General features: G+C 38.1%; 5 protein-coding genes across 13 annotated transcripts in view; 3 read left to right on the plus strand and 2 right to left on the minus strand.

The window, feature by feature from the left end:
- LOC143714418 (uncharacterized) overlaps positions 1 to 13,822 on the plus strand; it is a 703,153-nt gene that overhangs the window by 469,773 nt on the left and 219,558 nt on the right. The gene's annotated exons all lie outside the window — the stretch shown is intronic.
- Positions 1 to 13,822, minus strand: part of LOC143714414 (uncharacterized) — a 1,189,624-nt gene that overhangs the window by 405,166 nt on the left and 770,636 nt on the right. Inside the window, exons 1-2 of one of the 5 annotated variants that reach the window (XM_077205568.1) lie at positions 3,437 to 3,482; positions 1,806 to 2,123 (exon numbers count right to left, since the gene is read on the minus strand). The exons of the other annotated variants lie outside the window; for them this stretch is intronic. The gene's annotated coding sequence lies outside the window, so the exon portion shown is untranslated. Of the gene's footprint in view, positions 1 to 1,805; positions 2,124 to 3,436; positions 3,483 to 13,822 lie in introns of those variants that run through there. 5 annotated transcript variants of the gene reach the window in all.
- The window catches only part of LOC143714417 (uncharacterized), a 438,587-nt gene that overhangs the window by 205,154 nt on the left and 219,611 nt on the right, over positions 1 to 13,822 (plus strand). The gene's annotated exons all lie outside the window — the stretch shown is intronic.
- The window catches only part of LOC143714434 (uncharacterized), a 429,922-nt gene that overhangs the window by 171,541 nt on the left and 244,559 nt on the right, over positions 1 to 13,822 (plus strand). The gene's annotated exons all lie outside the window — the stretch shown is intronic.
- The window catches only part of LOC143714442 (uncharacterized), a 340,300-nt gene that overhangs the window by 85,399 nt on the left and 241,079 nt on the right, over positions 1 to 13,822 (minus strand). The window lies entirely within an intron of this gene.

Here is a 13,822-nt window from a genome sequence, read left to right on the forward strand (position 1 = left end):
TCATATCGTGGCTTTAGTATCGTGATGCGTATCGTATCGTGGCTTTAGTATCGTGATGCGTATCGTATCGTGGCTTTAGTATCGTGATGCGTATCATATCGTGGCTTTAGTATCGTGATGCGTATCGTATCGTGGCTTTAGTATCGTGATGCGTATCGTATCGTGGCTTTAGTATCGTGATGCGTATCGTATCGTGGCTTTAGTATCGTGATGCGTATCGTATCGTGGCTTTAGTATCGTGATGCGTATCGTATCGTGGCTTTAGTATCGTGATGCGTATCGTATCGTGGCTTTAGTATCGTGATGCGTATCGTATCGTGGCTTTAGTATCGTGATGCGTATCGTATCGTGGCTTTAGTATCGTGATGCGTATCGTATCGTGGCTTTAGTATCGTGATGTGTATCATATCGTGGCTTTAGTATCGTGATGTGTATCGTATCGTGGCTTTAGTATCGTGATGCGTATCGTATCGTGGCTTTAGTATAGTGATGTGTATCGTATCGTGGCTTTAGTATCGTGATGCGTATCGTATCGTGACATTGTTGGTGATACACAGCCCTACCATGCGTTCATGGAGAGAACTTTCAACAACTTCAAGAATTGTTCCCACTACAGAAATGCAAGGTATCAATTTAAATGAGGTGCTATGAAAATAGATAAATTAAATGAAACTTCTCTAAGTTTGTTTCCGTCTTCCAGTTCCATGCTATCACTCACCCTTTTACCTATACATGTATTTATGCATGTTTGTTTAATTTAGTTATGTTATGTTTATGATTTAGTTAATAAAACGTATGCACAATATGTATTTGGCCGTATTTGGTTATGATTTGCTTGCAATTATAAAGTCCCTTTACAATTTTAGATCTTGTTACATGCTCAAAGCGCTGTACATGCTAAGAAATAATAATTCTTCTGTGGTGAGGAAGGTACCTTTTTCTTAGAATAAATGAATAATCAAAAGTGTTTGTTGGACGAACTGATTAATCTATTGTAATATTAATTCAGCCACATCAAGTTAATCCAATTAACTGACCCAAATATTTATAATTAATCATAACAAGTTATTATTGATTATTAATATTCCATAGAGCTGATTCGTTACAACGTCATTTCATGACCGTTGAAGTGTCTGTAGAAACTTCACATGCTCAAAGTGTAGAGTGGCCGTGGCTTTAACTAGTTTTCAATTAACTATTTTTATTAGCATTATCTGTGTCCAACATGTTTCACTCGACCCTGTTACTCCTGACATGATTTTCCTCCTTTTAAAAACAGACCATTTCTTAAAATGTGACACTCAGGAAATGACATAATCTGGGCTCTTTCTACTGCATGATGGGAAGACAAGAGTATACTCTCGATCCATTTTCTGTTTTTACACAAACTGTATCATTGACTGTATTCATCAACCCTGTTACCAAAGTTACTGTAAGAAGAATCTCTAATTATGAATAACTTGTATGATTTTTGACAAATACAACTTTATCAGTAACTTGGTGTCTACTGATTACTCCTAAAGAAATTTTGTAAACTATATTGAAAATGAATAAAATTCTGATAACATTGTAGCAAATTGGGAACCAGATATAAAATAATTGTCAAATAAAACAGTTCAAATAGTATTTAGCTTGATCTGATGTTGACAATCAATATAAAAATGTCTCAAATCTCCCTTTACTGACCATTTGTTGAAGAAAACCCCTGTTATAAAAAACTGTTTATCTAAATGTGATGAAGTGCTTGAATGTTTCTAACATGAATGTTCTCCAGCATCATGAATGAATGAAGAATAAACACCAACCTCTTTGTTCTTCAGGATCTTCAGTGTGTTTCATTCTGCAGGTTCTGGATCACTCGTGTTCTCACTGTCCTCTTTAATAAACTCAGTCTTTGCAGATTTCAGCTCTTCCTGATGCTTTCATGCTCGTCTTCACTTGTAGCTGATGGGAATATACAGCATTTATTGGAGAATTGCAGTGGGAGGAGCTTCGCTGATGATGTGATTGCAGTGGGAGGAGCTTAACTGATGATGTGATTGCAGTGGGAGGAGCTTCACTGATGACGGGGTTGCAGTGGGAGGAGCTTCACTGATGACGGGATTGCAGTGGGAGGAGCTTCACTGATGATGTTATTGCAGTGGGAGGAATAAAAATAAAAAATATATCAATTACAGAGTTGTTTTAATAAAAAAATGACACTTCTAAGCATTTATGTCTGTCTATCTATTTATCGTACAGTAACTGATGGAATGATCACAACCTAAGAACAAGAAACAAATAGAAACAAAAGCACAATAGGAAAAAAGAAAAACACAAAATGACAAAAACGTATGTGGAACGTAACAACAAGTAATTAATTTTGGCCCTAAATCACTTACATTTTAGACACGATACTGACTGTTTTTGTTCCATTTCAGCAGTGAAAATAAGTTCCAAACAAATATAATAGAAGAACCGTAACGCATCTCACAGAAACACATAACCATCACTTCATCTGAATGATTCAGCGTTTTGAACAAATTATTATGAGTCAAAGATTCACTGAACCATTTATTTATTTATTTATCTAATTTAAGAATTTAAAATGAAATATGAAGCATCTATTTAAAACGATTAGGGGGGAAAGCCCTTTATAAAGGTTCAAATATCATAAATATGCAGATTTCATTTTTTTTCTTTACAAGAAACTTTGTAAGAGAAAAAGAACCTCAGATACTTTGATCTCCTGAGATATGGACACCACAAACACACACTGCCGTTTGTCTCCACTTCCTTCCCTTTACACATCGTTCTCTTCGCTTAGAAAGATTATATATAAAATTATAATGTTCTATGTCAAAGTGAATTAACTGTCATGTTCGATCAATCAATGTATTTATATGGCTCAATGTAAAGTATTTAGCAGTATCTTTTCCAGTATATTTTAATAATGACACTTGAGATCGATTCTGTAGAACATTGATTGTATGTTCTTAGCTATATCTGAATCGCAATTGTACTTTTGGGGAATCGGTAGTGAGGACACGAAACCTGTGGTAGCTGGTCCAAAAACTACATGTGATTAATCCAGTTCTCCAGTAAAGAATCAACGTACGTTAGGGTTAAAAGAGTTATGTGTCTGTCATTCAACAGATTCCTATCAATTCCACTCACAGATCTCAAACTTTGACTTTTGACTTGACATTCAGTAACAATTCTCACACCAAACATCGAAACAATCACACAAACGAACTCAAAATCGCTCAGGTCTGAATGAACTCCACATATTCTCCTCAGGCTCGCTGCTGCTGCACTAAATGTTTATTTCAGTAGGAAGACGCCAGAAAAGACGCACAAGTATCGCTGTGTCCGATGAAAACAATACAGAAATGAGTCTGTCGCTTAATCAAAGTGTATAAAGTGTGTGTATTGGTTGTGTAAATATGAGAAATACCGTGAGCTGCTCTCCTCGCCTCAGAAGACTTATTTTTCTTCTTCTTAGGCTGCATAACGGCGGATGCGGACTAACTTAGCGCACTACCGCCACCAGATAAATTGTGCTTGATCATCACTATCATGGCTTACATAAAAAAATAAAAAACTGCACTCCGTCAATGAGTCAAGTGTTCTTTAAAAATTCAAACATATATTTTATTACTCTATGATCGGAAGCCTTAGACAAAATATCTCTAAAGATAAACATTTCCCCACTGCCCTCTATTTTCCTTTCAATTAAAACCCTTTCTCTATTAAATTTCTTACACATCATAAAGACATGTTCCACTGTTTCTGGCACATTACAAATCTTGCAATTTCCTGACTTATGTTTTCCTATTAGCTGTAATGTTTTGTTTAGTCCAGTGTGCCCTATTCTCATTCTTGTAAAAATGTCCTCTTCTCTTTGACACCTTATTACCAGACGACACTGACCAACCTCAGGATTTATAATATAAAAACCCATCCCTTTATCTCCCCTATCCCATTTATCTTGCCACAACTTTTTAACATGTTTTTTAATCATTGACTTAGCTTCTGATTTTGATATTTTACACAGAATAGACACATTTGTCGCTTTCAAAGCCTGTTTAGCAAACTCATTACCAACCATACCTACAGGGCCGAAACCCAAACAACCTTTACATGCTCGAGTTACCTAATTTAAAATGTTCTAAGTCTGACAACGAATCTGAACACACAACTACTCTCAGTGGTTTAATTTGTTCTAACCACTGCAACGCCATCACAATTGCTATCAGCTCTGCTGAGTACACTGACAAATGGTCCGAAACTCTTGCAGAAAACTTAATATCAAACTCTGGTATCACATATGCAATTGCCACTTTCCCTGTTTCTGGTTGCTTTGACCCATCAGTAAAGATTTGCACATACCCATAATAGTTATCCACATACCTCATAGCCCTTTGTCCACTATCCCTACTATAATTTTTAATCTTTTCGTGCAAAGTTATATCAACGTCTGGAACCATTATCATCCACGGTGAGTGCGGTGGATAGAGATGGACTAAATTCAAAATGTTCTACAGCCGCTTCTTTTACCTTTTCATGTATACTTGCACTAAATGACTCTCTTTTACTTTTTGCCTGCTCCCATGTTGAAATGAGGACACTTTTAGTTGGATGGTCTTCCACATGCCCCTTTAAATTAACATAATATGACAATGACATTTGCAGTCGCCTAAACTCAAATGGCATTTCACCTACTTCAACCTGAAGCGCTGATATAGGGGAGGTTCTCATTGCTCCTGAACATATCCTGAGGGCCGAACCCTGAACAACATCAAGCTTCTTTAATTCAGACTTTGCAGCAGACCCATAAGCCATGCACCTGAAGTCAACAATAGACCTAATTAATCCAACATATAATCTTTTCATTGAAGTCATATCTGCTCCCCACTCCTTATTGCACAAGCACCTAATTATGTTAATGACTTTTTTACATTTGTCCACTATCTTTTCAATATGATTATGCATACCTAAAAATCTCATACAATTTACTCTTTCTAAATCTCTACCATACAATTGAAATTTAAACCTTTCTTCAATTTTTTTAAACGAGAAAATTACTACCTTGGTTTTCTCAACAGAGAACCTGAATCCCCATTTTCCAGCCCATTCTTCAACAGAGTCGATAGCTTTTTGCAAATCTTTAACAATGAATTGAACATTTTTACCCCTTTTCCAGAGAGCGCCGTCGTCTGCAAACAATGACTTGCCTATACTATAATCAAGTGTATCATATATATCATTTATCATAATAGAGAGCAGAATTGGTGAAATAACACTTCCTTGGTGTACACCATTTCCACAAATACGCAATCAGAGAAGCTACTGTTTATCCTCACCTGAATTTGTCTATTGCTTAAAAAGTCCTTAATCCAGTAATACATTTTCTCGTCTATTCCAAGCCTTCGGATTTTAATTAACACACCATCCTTCCAAAACATATCATACGCTTTTACCACATCAAAAAATATAGCAGCAACTACTTCACACACTTGGGCCTTCCTTATATCACTCTCCAATTTAATAACTGGGTCCATAATTGACCTTCCTTTCCTGAAGCCGCTTTGGAACGGCGTTATCAAATTCCTAGACTCAACATAAAAAATCATTCTCCCCACAATCATTTTCTTCATAACCTTACCTATGTGAGATGACAAAGCAATTGGCCTATAATTAGAAGCCATAGTAGGATCTTTCCCCGGCTTTCTAATTGGAATAATAACGGCCATCTTCCAACTCTTTGGAATTTTCCCTTGTTCCCACACCTTATTAAATAACTTCAATACAGTATTAAGAGCCTCGCTACTAAGATGTTTCAACATAGCATAACTTATTCGATCTTTTCCCGTAGATGTTACCTTCGCCTTGCTTATAGCCTTTTTTAGTTATCTTACTGAAAAACTTGCGTTCATGCTATCATCTCGATCCTCTACATTTTCTAAAAGATATTGATACTGTCTTTTTGTTGCCGCTCTTTTATGTCTTTCATCATCTGTTAAGTTGAGACTACTATGAACATTGGCTATATCTTTGACCATGAACGCTGCTTTATCTTCATCCTTCACTGCCACAGTTTCACCATTCTTAAGGACTGGATAGCTCCAAGATTGTCGCACCCCACAATACTTTATCCAGTAATCTTTATTTATTTTCCTAATTTCTTTCCTCACCTTAGCCTGCTCTCTTTTATATTATAAATACTTTTGAAAGCTTAAACTATTTTAAAACCTTTAAACGCTTTATTTCTACTGCATATTGCTTGTGTGCATTCATCTGTCCACCAGGGTACCAATTTCTGCTTCTTACCTCCCGGCCTCGACTCGGCAATAGAAACTTTTGCAGCTTCCACCATAGCTATACTAACACTCCCAGTAAATTCATCCACATCATCTATCACTTCAAGTTGACCACAATTCCTATCACTTATAAATGTAAACATTATCCAATCAGCTTTATTAAAATTCCATCTTTCAGAAAAACACTGGTTCATATTGCAGCTCCTGCTACCCATCCTACACATAATCGGATAGTGGTCACTTCCAATCGTTGACTCATTATACACTTCCCATATTATTTGACCTGCAAGAGACTGAGAAACTAAAGTCAGATCTAATACGGACTGCACCTTCACCCCAATACGAGTAGGTGACCCATCATTTAAACACACCAACCCTTTCCTATCCATAAGTTCTTCTAAAACCAAGCCATTGTAATCCGTTTTATCCCCTCCCCACAGGGAACTATGTGCGTTTTCCACCTTATTGCCCTTCAACCAACTCTAGAGCATCAATATCAAGTCTTTTACAAGGATTATACAAATTTACAACATTTAAGCTACCATTATCACACCAAACCTCAGTAACTAAATATTCTAATCCTTCACCTTTACCTAAAACTCTGTAGGGAACCCCCACCTTAATAAAAGTAGCACATCACATTTTCTTCTGTGTGGGCCTCTGAGTGAGCCACGTAGTGTAAAGGTGCGTTCACACCGCCGCCGACTTGAGCTTCCAAAGCGGCCGGAAGTCATTCATTTTCAATGGAAGCTGGCTTCTCTCAGCTGCAAGGAGCGTCAAATCCCTCGGGCGTCGCGTTTTGGGCGTTTTGAGCGTCAATCAGAAAGTTGAAAGAAGCTCAACTTTATGGTCATGAGCTATGACGCGGGTTCAGCGGCAAAACGCCAGAAACCAATCAGAGTAAAGACGTCCTTCACTCTGGCTGATTCCGGAGAAACATACGATGTGAACTTTCGTTCCTACCAAAACATTAGTTCCGAGAAAATGGAGGAGAAGCTGATAATCGCTGTTGCTGGGTTTCTTATCATATATGATATGACGTTGTTTGCTTACAGGGACCAGTTACAAAAGAACGAGGCATGGGAATGCAATTCATTTGCTCACGGTGACAACGATTTGACCAATTGCACTAATGCAAATAATAGCCTAATGCAAATAATAATAATAATAATAATAGCTAATTATTATTTTTTTTCCCGACCAAATGTGACCAAAACAGTTATAAAAATGCTGTCATTATAAAAGGTTTCTTCAATGTATTGCTTGTTTTTTTCTGTTTATTACATTTCATGTTGTGACACTTCTCTTCTCCCTGCTACGTCAGAGCGTCCAAAGCGTCAACGAGCTTCCCCGTGCTTTTTGACAAGCGTCCTTGACAGAGCGGCCAGAGCTTCTTTGACGCTCAAGTCGGCGGCGGTGTGAACGTACAGTAACAGCGCAGCGCTTCTGTGTTGTACGTCACACACATCACACACATGACCAGCGTCGGCCAATAGCGAGCCTACGTTCTGACGTACAACACAGAAGCGCTGCGCTGTTACACTACGGGAACTCACTCAGAGGCCCACAGAGAAGAAAATGAAGAGTTGAATAAGTCGTTATTTTTGCGCACAAAAAATATTCTCGTCGCTGGATAAACTCAAGGTTGAGCCACTGTAGTCACTTGGACTATTTTAAACATGGTCTTTTCTAACTTTCAAGGCCGGCAAGTTTTGATCCCTTAGCTTCTATGGAGGAGTGAGACAGCTCTCAGATTTAATCAAAAATATCTTATGTGTGTTCTGAAGATGAATGAAATTCTTATGGGGTTGGAACAACATGTGGCGGAGGGGAAGTAATTACTGACAGAATTTTCATTTTTGGGTGAACTAATCGTTTAAGTGATTGATTAGGGCAAGTTATTTGAAGATCTGATGCGTCACGTAACTTGTTAAACAAGCATTTCCAGATTCTTGCTTCTTAAACAGATGTGGTCAATAAAAATCAACATGTGGAAAGATATCATGTACTGTTGGTACGAGAAGAGACGGCGCCAATATGTAAAGGTTAATAAAGAATACAATGGACTTGATATGATCTTTCTGATATAAACGGTCCGACTGCTTACAATGGGCACAATCTGCAAGAGAGTTGAGGCAATGGCCAATGACAGCAGCTGGAGTAAAAGTCATAGCATTTTGTACGAGTGCACTTCTACAATATCATATGAATTTGCTGACTTGGTCAACTGTATGAACTATTACTACTTCGACATGACGCTTTATTGTGGGTTCTTACTGATGGGGTAGTGTAGTATGTTAAATAAAGTTTTAGAAACATCAAATGCTGTGCAAAATGTAACTGCAGTAATGTTCAATCAAGGGTTAAGACCAACACAGACATACCATTGGAAACATTTGCCTTTGCAGCTTTTTTCCTTCTCCATAAACGCACAAGATGGCCGAATTCCTCCCTCTCCACGAAGACAGGGTTAACAAGCCCTTGACAGCACTTCCTTTTCAGCTGAAACAAAGAGAAATATATACATGTTGAGACAGTGTGTTAACAATGATCCGTGACCAAATTATTTGAGAGGAAGGACTTTAAGGAAAGTTAATAAAACATAAAATAAGGCTACATTCATTAAAGCAAATCACCTATAACTAAATGTGTTCAACATTACCTAATTTGAAGGACTTGTTCAGCCTCCCTGGCAGCTTCTTCAAGATCAGCACTGGGAGCTTTGAGTTCAAGTTCCCTGTTAATAGCAGCTTTCTGACAGAATTGATCAAATTTTGATTTTTAAAAATATTTCATGATGAAGAAGAGAAAGAAAGAGAGCAAAAATATGTGTACATTAATTACAGTTCAAAAAAACAGAGAGAGAGAGAGACAGACACAGACAGAAAGTGAGTTTTTGCGAGAGATGGCCTCTTAAAAGAGCTGTTGGATTAAAGGTTGTTGTGGGAGATGGAGATAAAGGAGTGTGTGTGATCTGAAGTAACTGCAAGACAGAAAAAGAATATTGAATTACAATTACATTACAAAAAGGTATTAAAGGCATGGCCAGTGCAGTGATTATTGTGGTAAAACCATGGCAAGTGTTGTGCTACTGTTTCAACTACAAACACCAGAGTAAAACTACGGTTACTGTGGTAAAACCATGGTAAGTGCTGTGGTTACTGTGCTTTAACTACAAATAGTAGATAGCAAAAACCCAGACTGTGGTAAAATCATGGTAAATTACTGTGTTTTAATTACAAATACCACATTACAACTACAGTAACTGGTAAAAAACAAAAAAACATTGTAAGTGTTGTGTTACTGTGCTTTAACTACAATAGTACACAATAAACACACAGTTACTGTGGTAAAAGCATTGTAAGTGTTGTGGTTACCCTGGTTACAGTTACGGTGGAAGAAGCATGGTATAACGTTACTGTGCTTTTACTACACATGAAATGGCGGATCGACAGTTACTGGTAAAACCATAGGGGTAAAACATAGTAAATGTGTGGACTTTTTGCATGATACCTTTCCCAACACAGGCAAATTTAATTTTGTTAATGCCACAATGAAAACTAACTTTATAATGCTGGCGTCCGTTTGAATGAACGTCACACAGCTTGAAATATAAATACCGATTTGAAACACGACATAATTTCATTCATAATAAACACGGGACTATTAGACGGATGGAAACCCTACCTGTACGTGTGATGAAGTCATCAAAAAGATATATTTTTATAGCAATAAAAGACTTTGAATAGCTGGGAGAGTTTGACGTAAACTGGTAACGTTAGCAGGTAGATTAAAAAAAAAAACATAATGTATGAGGTGCCCCGAGGGACATTATTCAGAATTGCATGCACATACATGTACTTTTCCTCTCACATACACATATGAAACCAAATTCATTCACATACTATAGTGAAATGCTCACACACATACAAGTGAAATGCTTTTACAAACACAACTGAAACGCTCTCATACATACAACTGAAATTATTACGCGCACACACACAACTGAAATGCTCACACACACACAACTGAAACGCTCACACACACACAACTGAAATGCTCTCATACATACAACTGAAAATATTACGCTCACACACACAACTGAAACACTCACACACACACAACTGAAATGCTCTCATACACACAACTGAAAATATTACGCTCACACACACAACTGAAACACTCACACACACACAACTGAAATGCTCACACACACACAACTGAAATGCTCTCACACACAACTGAAATGCTCACACACACAACTGACATGCTCTCACACACACAACTGAAATGCTCACACACACACAACTGACATGCTCTCACACACACAACTGAAATGCTCTCACACATACAACTGAAATGCTCACACACACAACTGAAATGCTCTCACACACACAACTGAAATGCTCTCACACACACAACTGAAATGCTCACACACACACAACTGAAATGCTCACACACACACAACTGAAATGCTCACACACACACAACTGAAATGCTCTCACACACAACTGAAATGCTCTCACACACAACTGAAATGCTCTCACACACACAACTGAAATGCTCTCACACATACAACTGAAATGCTCACACACACAACTGAAATGCTCTCACACACACAACTGAAATGCTCTCACACACACAACTGACATGCTCTCACACACACAACTGAAATGCTCTCACACATACAACTGAAATGCTCACACACACAACTGAAATGCTCTCACACACACAACTGAAATGCTCTCACACACACAACTGAAATGCTCACACACACACAACTGAAATGCTCTCACACACACAACTGAAATGCTCACACACACACAACTGAAATGCTCTCACACACAACTGAAATGCTCTCACACACACAACTGAAATTGTTCCGCCCCAATGATAATGAAATAAGCAACAATCTTAAAATGTTTAAATTTATTGAAGTAACAAGTAGTATCAGTATAGTAACAAGTTGTATCTAAATACAAATTAACTATCTACATCAAATAACAGCAAGTTCAAAAATAAAGAAAATAAAAGTGCAGCTGTGTCAAAATTTGTATCAAGTTCAAAAATAGAAAATAAATAAAAGTGCCACTCGTCATAGCATCCCCTGGTTGGGGGATGTGGACTAACATAATATTGTAGGCTACTTAAAAACGTGAAATAAAAAAAAAAGTATATAGCCTATTACACATATTAAAATAGACATAACATTTGATATGGGATTAAAATGATGGGCAGTGTATAAGATATAAACTAATAATTAATTATTTTAATATTCCTTTGTTCCGATTAGAGCATGTGAGCGGAGAGAGAGAGCGCATTTCTGAATATTCCTCCGCTCGCTCATTCCGCTCAGGGTCGCGCGCGCAACCCAGAATGTTCTGCTGGCTAGAAAATATGTGGAATAAGGGCTGTCTCCGACTAAAGTTTTTTTCTAGTCGACTAGTAGCTGTTCATTTAAGCCGTTAGTGGACAAATCGCCCATTATATTAATTTAATTACTTAAATAGGCTATACAGGATAATGAGCGTTACATTGCCGCACTCAAGCTCACGCATAAAGCTTGCCACAAAGAACCGGCAAAAGTAATGATTATGAATGTATAAAAAATAGCAAGGAGACATTTTATTGTTTATTAATAAACTGGTGTTTTCTGTGTTGCTGCAAAGATGAAGTTGACGATGCGGACTCGCCATCAACGAATAAAGAGCATATAAAGGAAAATTTCCTCGCGTTTGGTGCGCGCCACCTGTCACGTCTCTATTCCCCACCAGTGGGGCGCGCCACACACTTCGAGAACCGCTGGTGTAGCGCGATTGGCGGGCGAACGAACCATAGGAACGAACGGTCAACTTCGGTCGCTTGTATTGTGAAAGGCGCGCTTTTGTACTATGCCTTCTTTCAACAGCTTCTAGTTCTTCGTCTTGAGGTGCACTACTGCCACCAACTGGACTGGAGACTTTAACCACCTTCCGTTTCAACTGAAATGCATGCATACAACATACTGAAATGCTTGCATACAACATACTGAAATGCTTGCATACAACATACTGAAATGCTTTTCAGTTGTGTGAGTGAGAGCGTTTCAGTTGTGTTTGTAAAAGCATTTCACTTGTATGTGTGTGAGCATTTCACTATAGTATGTGAATGAATTTGGTTTCATATGTGTATGTGAGAGGAAAAGTACATGTATGTGCATGCAATTCTGAATAATGTCCCTAGGGGCACCTCATAATAATGCATTGAGGCGAAAGTCAAAGTTTATAATGCATTTCTCCGGTAGGGGCGCAAATTTAGGAAACGCTCTTATGTGTCGTATTTGAAGGTAGTCACAAACGACCTAAATGGTCGTATGGGTTGGATGTACAAATGTAGTTTGTCCAAGGACATTTAAATTTGGCATTGATCGGAACGTGCGCACTGTTGACGTTGACAGCAGCGCGGATTGATAGAAATGGATAGAAAATAGTGCCGATTAAAACTGAGGTATGAATTTTGACCGGCGTGTTTTTTGTGTGGTAAATGAATCAAGCTTTGAAACGCAAATCATTTTTTCACGTTAAAACACACAGTTTTGTGGCCCCAGAAAATAACCGGGAGTAGCCTACTTTATTGAAAAACTTCAAGCGGCCAGAACTCTGACCAGGGAGGTGACAACAGAGTGGGTCTGTGAGTATGCACTATAGTGCTGGTAAGGATTGCATACAACGTCATGTCTTAAATGGGCGAACTAACCCTTTAAGGCAGAACAGCCATTCATCAGCCGGTCACACTCAGAGCCGGTGTCATGTTTAAGAGGGAGGGGGAGAGGAGGAGCCGCAGCGAGCGCACACACAGACAACTACAGCTCGCTGCATCCTGCGGTGGATATCCAACCCGGCCCACATCCAAGTGTGACGTCAGAAGCCACGCCCATCCAAGCGTGACGTCGGAAGCCACGCCCATCCAAGCGTGACGTCGGAAGCCACGCCCATCCAAGTGTGACGTCGGAGGCCACGTGATTCGATTTGTTGTACACATGCGCAAAATAGCGCTGCTTCCTGTCGGAAATATTTTTACGGTTATCATAGTTATTGGTTTATAATAAAGATGAGGTTATTTGTGTAGAGGTGTGACGCTACAGATTGTTGGTGCAGTTAAATTGTGACGCTTTTTCAGGCTTGGAATAGTATAATATACATATAAGGGAGCCTCTATACTAAAACTAAAACGAATTTTTGTCACTTTCTTAGTGATCCAAACTGCACTTATAGTTACCCCTTCCAAATAATAAAAAAATAAATGTAAACTTTTCGTTCGACATTGACAACTTTTCGACATTTCTTTATAGAAATATTGCTTTTTTACAACCAAAGAATTCACTTAATGCCTGTTACAGCAAATGACTTTGAAATCAAATATAGAACAGCAGAATGGAATTTATGTAAACCTTAAATTAAAGAACCAATATGGTGAGACTCAAAAATTAGAATATCATGCAAAAATTAATTTATTTCAGTAATTCAACTAAAAGCTAATAC

The sequence above is a fragment of the Siphateles boraxobius genome, unplaced genomic scaffold (genome assembly GCF_051911475.1).
Source record: "Siphateles boraxobius isolate OS27281-9 unplaced genomic scaffold, OSU_SipBor_1 54, whole genome shotgun sequence".
Classification (NCBI taxonomy): Eukaryota; Metazoa; Chordata; class Actinopteri; order Cypriniformes; family Leuciscidae; genus Siphateles; species Siphateles boraxobius.